Consider the following 8709-nt stretch of genomic DNA (forward strand, 5'->3'; position numbering starts at 1 on the left):
ATATGAAATCTGTTTTCCCAAACTTAGCAAAGCCTCTCAGAACCTTCTCCTAACACACTTTTAAGTGCTTTACAAACTGGGGGGGGTTTGTGTTCAAGCTAAATCACTGCTTTCAGGTTTCTTTTGCTTCTGTTATGTTTGTAAAAAAAACTCCACAGTCTCTTTTGGGAAGAAAATATGTGTCATCACTGTCATATTTGTTGGAGCCATATTTGTTGGCTACAGCCGTTCCCTGTATCATTATAAGATAATTATTTCACCAGTAGTACCCCAGAGTAATTTTCTACAATAATTTTTTTATATTCTTTAGTTTTACTCTACTTTAAAAAGCAGTCTTACTACCCTTATATCTCCTGTTCACAGATACCTTCATGTGCTTTTGCTCCCCATGTGGTTTTTATATTCTTTAGTTTTACTCTGCTTAAAAAGCAGTCTTACTCACTTATATCTCCTGTTCACAGATACCTTCATGTGCTTTTGCTCCCCATGTCAATTTTTTACAGTTGAAATCAATTAAATGACATTAGTTATTGCTACTAGTTTCTCTCTTCTCCCCATATCTACATATACACAAATCCATACAGAGAGCAACATCTACATATTTAATTATTGGGGGTTTTTCCCTCCAAACCACCCTTCTTTCTCAATTACGATATTTCAGCACCAATAAAAAGATTCAGTTTTCTAACTATTCAATTTTTTTCAGTAGCTGTTTCTCTCCCATCTCATTTAGCTCAAAGCTGAACTGTTTTCCACTTTGAAAACTGGCCTTTTTAAACCTTCAGGTTTGTATATGAGCAGTTTGGACTTTATTCTGTTTGCCTGTAACAAATCACATTGAGTCACGCTCATTTCAGTCTCAACTAATCAATAATTAATTTTCAGTTCTGTAGTTACTAGTTCTTGCTCTAGTGCAGAATACTAATAGGGAATGAATTTCCTCCAGAGGAAAGTATTTTGGAAGGTTCATCCTGACCCTTTCTACCCCACTCTGTTTTGCCAGCAGAGATGTGTGCAACTTTTGTGGGGTCACCTTCCATGTTAGCCTAGGCGTGACCCATGGTGGTCAGAGTAAAATATGTACCAGTCTTCTGGGATGCAGACGACTGTTTTGGTCTTAATCCTACAGTGCTTTGGAGTTGGACATGCTTTGGTGCCTTCAGGACAGAAGCAGCCAGCAATAAACCACTCTGGATAGTTTTTTCCTGTTTGCCAGCAGGTGACTGTCCCTAAAGTGTCTACAATGACAGAGCACAGTCCATCTTCTGAAAGAAGGCACAGAGGTGCTGTGCTGGCTGGCTCCAGCTGTGTGCTTGGGTGCCTCCATCTAACTGTTGTCCATCAGTGTTCAGGGACATCCATGTGGCCCACATCCTGATTCCTGTCTGGTTTCTGTTTCCTGAGGAGGAGATCACACCTGCACTGGGAGCCTGCCTTACTGATGACCCCATCAGAGGCCTTCATTCTCCCAGATGTCCAGATACAGAGGTGGGACACCAGGAGAGCAGTGCCAGCATGACCCTCTCAGGCCTCCCCTTGCCCAAATGAGTCCTGGATGCAGGAGAACAAGTAGCTGACCCAATAGCTGCTCTCTAATGCACATGTGCACACAGTTGGAGAAAAATGGAGCCAGCCCAGACAACCTCAGCAGCTGCTTAATGAATTTTGACTCGTACTAATTTGCCAAACTTTTGACTGGATGAAATTGGCACTGGCTGATGCCGTTCTTTCATTTACACTGCTCAGTCTGGAACAAAATGAAAGGCAAGTGCTTTTGACTGAAACCTGGCGTGAGCCCCCAGCCACCAGCCTCAGCTCTCTGTCACACAGGATGCTGTCCAGCAGTGAGGCCAGTCTGCACATGGTCTGCACCTGGGTCAAGAATGCATGTTATTGAAGAAGGCAACTCCCTTGGCAACCACTTCATCCTTCAAGGTGGTAGCCCTTGGGCTTCTCAGTGTCTCCTGTTGCATCAAAGGTGCTGTCACATAGTGAACTGAAAGATTGTCCTCCTTTCATGGAATTCTCCAGGCACCATCTTCACCCTTGGGTGAAGAAGTACAGACCTTCTACCAGCACCTCCCCTAGCAAGCTCTGCATCATCCTCTCATCATGCACTCTGCCCAGCCCAGTCTTGTGTGCTCAGACCTCTCTTCAGCCCCAGAAAGGGCAGGAACAAGGGTACATGCACAGCGGGTATGTTCAACAGTGAAAGAACTGAAGTACAGAACAAGTAAGTTATTTCTCTTCTAGAATTCACCTCTTCCCCTCAAGGATTTTAAAGACACCTTTCCCTTAAAGAGAAAAGGCCCAAATGGTGCTTCAGTAGAGCTTTGCAGCTGGAGCCATTCACCACTGCAGGGTCCTTCTGCTGAGAATCACAAAAGATCAAAGCAAACTCCCCAAGTGAAATGCAGTGAAATATGTCAGTGTGCAAAGAGGACAGTGAACAGATGTGTCAGAGTCAGGACTGCTGGTCTCCAGAGCCAGTCTAGCTAGCTAGGCATGGCGCTTCATGAAACACACTTACTCTTGCACTGAGTTTCCTGCCTGGCTTCGTTTGGTTAATTATTTGTTTTCACAGATAGCACTGGTTTGTGCAATCATTTTCTTTGAAAACGGAATTCAGCTAATGTTATTTCACCTAACTGGGCTGATGTTGAGTAAAGCAAAAGTTGTTTTGCTGACAGCCCTGGTCCCCAGCCAGTGACTGTACCTGGGATGTTGTCTCAGAGAACAGTTTTCTTGTCCCAGTGTCAGGTGTGTCCTGGGGCCCCAGAACAGCACTGTGCATGGCACTGGGAGACATAAAAATGAACCTTCCCAAAACTAATGGCACACAACTCCAGCTGTGGCATAAAGATATTTTGGATGGGCAGGATGGCTTTTTGCCACCCAAGCTTCAGGGTCATGAGCATTAAAAGGTAAAGTGGTTTAACTAAACATTTATTTAGTTCAGGGCAGAAAGGGTGTTTTGGTGCTTTTGCAACTTTTGAGAGTGTAAATGAGAAAAGGAGATGGAAAGAAATGGCATGCTGCTGTTTGCAAAGGGTGAGGGAAACTTCATTCTAACTGGCCTGCTTCTCTTGTATGGGCAACTGGTTGGCTTGGGACATGGGCTCCCCACATATAAATGCATTCCTGTAAGAGGTGGTTTAGGAGTCACTTTCAGCAAAGACAAACTGTTAGGTGCTTCATAGCAAATGGTTTTGGAGCGAGGGCTATGGATTTTCCTCTGCTAGGGAAGTGGCTTGCTCTTTCATGACTGCTGCTGCCTCACCTTGCAATGACAAGAGAGCACTGCCCTGCGCAGGTTTGGAGCACTGGCCTGATGATCCTGTGCTCTCCTGCAACACAAGTACAGATGGATGCTTGTCCACCCATAACTCAACCCTTGTGAAATGTCCAGGAAGGGGAGGGGGTAAACCTGCACTGTGTTTTCAGCTACCAGGATAGAGAAAATATTTTAGATTCACTGGTGATTTACCAACTCACATCCCTTCCTTTGTCTGTTGGCCTTTAAAGGAGTTAATATTGTATATTTGAGAATACAAATAATACTGAAAAGCAACTTCTCTATCAAATTATAGATGTCAAAAGCTATGCTCTTTGACCTATAGTTTAGTTCCAGAAAAACCACTTCTTTTCAGATGAGCAGAAAATAAGCTGGAAATGACGAAACTGATCATGTGTTTGAACTTAATTTTGTTGATGGATGGCATTTGTACGAGTAGCTGTCACTATGGTTTTTGTTTTAAATCATTTGGGCTTTTAATATTGACCTTTCTGTGAATTGGTGACATCAGGAAACATATTACCCAGTTTGGATTTTGCCAATCTTCTTCAAAAGTAGTTTTATTTATGAATATCGTTCTTGTAAGAAAGGAGGCCTTTCTGACATCTCAGGCATTCTAAGCCTTGGCTACATTTTGTCCTGCTGGTGTAAGTGAAGTTTTCCCAGAACTGACACTAGTGAACTGTTGTCTCAAGTTAAAGCTGTTTTGGACCAAAGTTCCTTCCTCCAAGATTTGGCTTCAGAACTCAGTTTTGAAATACTAAGAGGAAAAAAGAATTTATGAAATTATAATTAGCAAGGAGGAGGCCAATGAGTTTGCTCAAGGATGAGGAAGGTTCTCTCTCAGCTTTTTTTCTCAAGAAATGCTGTACACCCTGCATTTCAGTTCTAGAGCTGAGAAGAGCTCCCGCAGGAGACTGAGAGCTGGAGAATTTAGGAGCCTTCTAGCAAACTATTTGCTCTTATTTTGATTTTTAATTAGTTGGGGTACTGCCCAGCCTTTTTTGGGGTGTGAAGGTGTGGTTCTGGGCAGACAGCCACCAAGGTGTGTGGGCATCTGTGAAGCCTAAAGGCAGAAGGAATTTAAGAAATCTTCCCTGTTTTGACCAACCCAACATGCTTTCATGAAATTGCTCACTGAACTGTATTTAATATGCTCTACTTAAGATCCTCACAAAACTGAAATACAATCTTGTGTAAACTGCAATTTAAAAGAGTTATAAAATTTCCATTTATCCAAAACAATTTGTAGGGTCTGTTATTTTTTTAAAATTGCATGTTTTTAGAGTATAGAGCCAGACACTAATATACCTCTGAGATGGAAGCCTTTCAATTGTATATATGGTTTGTGGTTTACACACCAGATAATAATCTAGCGTAAGTATGAAAATTTAACTGGCATCCAGCTGCAGATTTTATTGGAGCATCCTTTGGTTGGGGTTTATAGCCCACACAATTGAGTAGGCAGGATTTCCTGAAGAGATCAGGTCCCGAGTCATTTGTGGAGATGAAACTGGGATGATCACGAGTTACTTGTGGGAAAGGGGGTGGGAGGAGGAAATGGTGCAAGGACGTCTACAGTCACCTGTGGGGAAGTGGTGTTTGGGGAGACTCCCTACCTCAGACCCTAATTACTGAGGAAGAGGCATGGGTATTGTTTTGGTACATATACATTTCACTTCCCTCTGGTACCCTGGGATAGGGAAGCACAAATAGCCAGTAGCTGCTCTCTGGCTTTTCATTCCAGGGAAGTTATACCTGCCACCCCCACACACTTTTCATTGTAGAGGGGCTTTTGGATCTCACCAAGCAGATGAGAGGAGGTTGGGTCAGCACTTGTTGACACTGTGCCTGTGTGGCAGGCCTTCTGTGGCTTCTTCCTTCTAGGGGAGCACTGGTGAATGAGTGGCCAGAGAAAAGACATGACCTGTGGCAAGGTGTGCTCGTGATCTTGTCCCCATGTCCCCAGAATTTATTCTGACTGTCAGATCTATGGGCAGAAGGGAGTTCCTTCTGCATCAGACAGACACCATGGGTTGGGGTTTGCTACCTTTCTCCTTGGTGCTAGTTGTGGAGATAGTTGTGTGGGGCGCTGGGGCAAACCACAGCCTGCCTCTGCCAGGACTTTGGAGAGAGCCTTGCCCTCTTCCCTTCCTGTGGGGAGTTATGTTTGTGGTATTTGGCCTTTGCTACAGCTCTGAAGTCTGGTGAGAGGTGCTGGGGGGGACTTTGAGGCCCATGGAATGCAGAATAGGTGCTTTGTGGGTTCCTCTGGACTGAAGTCCTGTTTGCTTGTCTTTGCAGGGGACTGTCCAACTTGTTTGTCTCTGTTATTGTACTCATTTGGTGCCTCACTGAGGTTGTTCTGATTTGATTGTTGAATAGATTTATTTATTGTTCAAGTCAATATTGCTAAATGCCACTTGATTTGCAGGGGAGGGACAGGCATACTTGAGTTTTGTTTTATTTTTGTTTGGTAGTTACCAAAATGTCAAAATCTGAGATCAAGCCATATCTCTCCTTCAGCAAGCAACATGTGTCTAGCACCTGGGACAAACATCAAGTGATCAACTTCAGACAATAGAACAGTTTTCCTGAAATTAGCATTTGGTTCTTAGACCCATAGCCATGAATAACACCCACTTCTTATGCTCAGAATGCAAAATATGAGCTTCAGGACAAATGATAATAAATGAGCCCAAATGAGTTCTCCCCTACAGGAAATGATTTAATAAGTAAGGCTGCCCCATCAGATACTTCTCCAGGGAATGTGATGTAAGTGTAACGTGAAGTACTATCACAAAAACTCTGTGTGTATACTCCTACCAGATCTATTAGCCAGGGAAATATAAGTCAGGGTCAAGATGATTTTACCCTTAAGCTGACATTACATATCGTTTTGGCAGGAAGAGCTGTTTTGTCTTTCTTGATGTCTCTGTAGATGTGAAAACAATCCTGCTGATGGCTGAGGACCTGTCCTGTTACCTCCACACATTTGGCACTGCCTCTGCTGCTTACTGCAAAAGGATGATACAAAGATCCAGTCAGTGACAGGAAAACAGACAGAGTAAGGAAAGGGATGCAACTCCTCATAACCTGATGTGATTACTGACTATGGGAAGGTGTCCAGGGAACAAAATCAGCCCAGAAGTACAGAACGAGTGATGGTGCTGTGCATTCATGAACATTTTTCTCTCTTTCCAGAAGCTGAAGATCTTTGGGAAACTCCTGATGACAGAGGTAAGTGAAACTGCCAGTGGGTGGTGCATGGGCATCTCTAATGCTTGCAGATCCGAGCTGAGCGCTGCCCTTACCCATCACATGTATTCTATTTACATCACAGCAGAGGGAGCGTCGGCAAAGCATCTCAGAGGAGCAACCTTTTGTTATACCTACAGCTGCTCCCTTCCCTGTTAGTGCAACCAACACAAAAATAATCACAATAATAACACACAGTTAATTGATTCACCATTTTGCGACCATTGCAGGCAATTTGGCCATAGCTGGGTTACTGCATCTTGTCTCCTCGTGCTTTCCTACAGGGAAACAAACACCTGAAATACCTCAGGATGTTTAGGATCGGTTCACCTGGCTGCTTCTCCCAACAGTTAACTCCATTCTGGCCTTTTTTCCGTATCTGCTAGAAGGCCATACCAAAATGTTAATTTTTCTCGTTCTGTCCTCCATGCTCTACACTGAGGGACTATATTTGAAATCAGTGAGTGAGCTGTGTGTTAAGAAATAGCTCTGGCACTAAAATGCTTAAAATCACTCTTTGTTTCTTTGACTTCTCTCCTAATTTGGATTATCCCCCCGGACTTGCCCACAAGAGGGAATACTAAGAAAATATTGTTTTGTTTAATTTATTTTTTGATGCCCACATTTCTCACATTTCCTGTTCCAATTTCAAAGTGAGTCTGAGCTCCTCCACTAACACTGCTCTGGCTGTTATTTTGGGGATCTGAGAGAGGGGATTAAAAATAAACGAAGTGCGGGTAATGCATTTCTTGCCACAGGTTCTCTTAGGCAAGTCAGTAAAAAGTTATTCTCATTCTCGCTTTTCAGGTTAAATAGAGGGATTAGATGAAGGGTATTACTAACACAGGTCAAGGTATTAAAATATGGGTGCCTAAATTTAGGCTCCTAATTTTGTATTTTGAGCCCCTAAATAAGGCTTGATCTTATGCCCTTTGAAGTCAATGCCAAAGCATTGACTGAGTTCAGTCTGCAAGATGAAGTCCTAAATTGTTCTTAAAAGTTCTCAGTGTCTCAGAGCTCCAAATAAGTCATTACCTTGCCTCTTTGCAAATCACACATCTTTCATTAAGTTCATAAACATGGGGATCGTGCTTTTAGGTATTCCATATTTAAAATCCTGCCTGTTGATGCTTTCTGTCTCAGGGGCCATGGGCATGGGAGCATAACCAGGCTAATAAAGAAGCCTAGCTAGGACACAGATAGATTTGCTTTTTTGGTGAGCAGTGCTTAGCACGAACACTGCAGATTCTATAGCAATGTCAGTATTTATTATGGTGTAAAGTTAACATGGAAGGCACATGAATGTCCTTGCTGGTGCCAGAATTCAGCAAGTACATGACCATTTGCACAAACTTCGCATACCCTGCTCTCCTGGTTACAGGATGTTGGCAGGTGGAAGATCACAGGATCCAGATGAAATATAAAACGAGATGAGCAATCCTGTAGTGGTAATTTTAGAAGTTGGGTTCTGTACATTATTTACAGTACATTGTAGCTTTACGGGGATAAGATGCCCCTTGCCACTCATGGATTTAATGTTTTCTGTGGGGTTTCTGTGAGGGACTTCCCTCAAAGCAGCAGCTGGAGGGATTTTGTCCATACAGAGAAGTGTTAAAATTGGAAGTTATTTGCAGTAGAGCTACCTTCATTCATAGAACGCTCATCTAGCACAAGGGGAAAAGGTACCTAAGACCTTCCACCAAATAAAGGGATTGAGTGAGTTAATCTGCTTGCTGTTGGTCTGAAGTGCAGAGGCCTGGCATAAAGATGGAACTGTTCACAGTGAACTGGGACAGAGTCGAAGTGGTTCCTGCCTCTGGGAACTTTAAATTGGCTTTTCCTTCAGTTAATGAAATATCCCCTCTTTTTCCTGGAGGAGGTTGAATTCTCCTTGTCTCTTGGAAGGCATTTTTGGCAATTGTATCCTGAATATAGAGAACTGTAGTTATTTTGGATGGGCATTTGTTTCTTCAGAAACCCTCTGCAACAATTGGTAAAAAAATGACAGAAAAAAGCAAAAGAAAAGAGATTATTTTGCAATATTTGAACAACACCCACCACTCCGCTGTAGGAACGTGATCCTTGAGGAGAAAGGGTTTATATTCTCCTTCAGGCTTTCAACTGGGCTGGATTTCTACCCTTGCCCAGATGGAAGG

This window comes from Passer montanus, unplaced genomic scaffold (assembly GCF_014805655.1).
Source record: "Passer montanus isolate IOZ18808 unplaced genomic scaffold, ASM1480565v1 scaffold12, whole genome shotgun sequence".
NCBI lineage: Eukaryota > Metazoa > Chordata > Aves > Passeriformes > Passeridae > Passer > Passer montanus.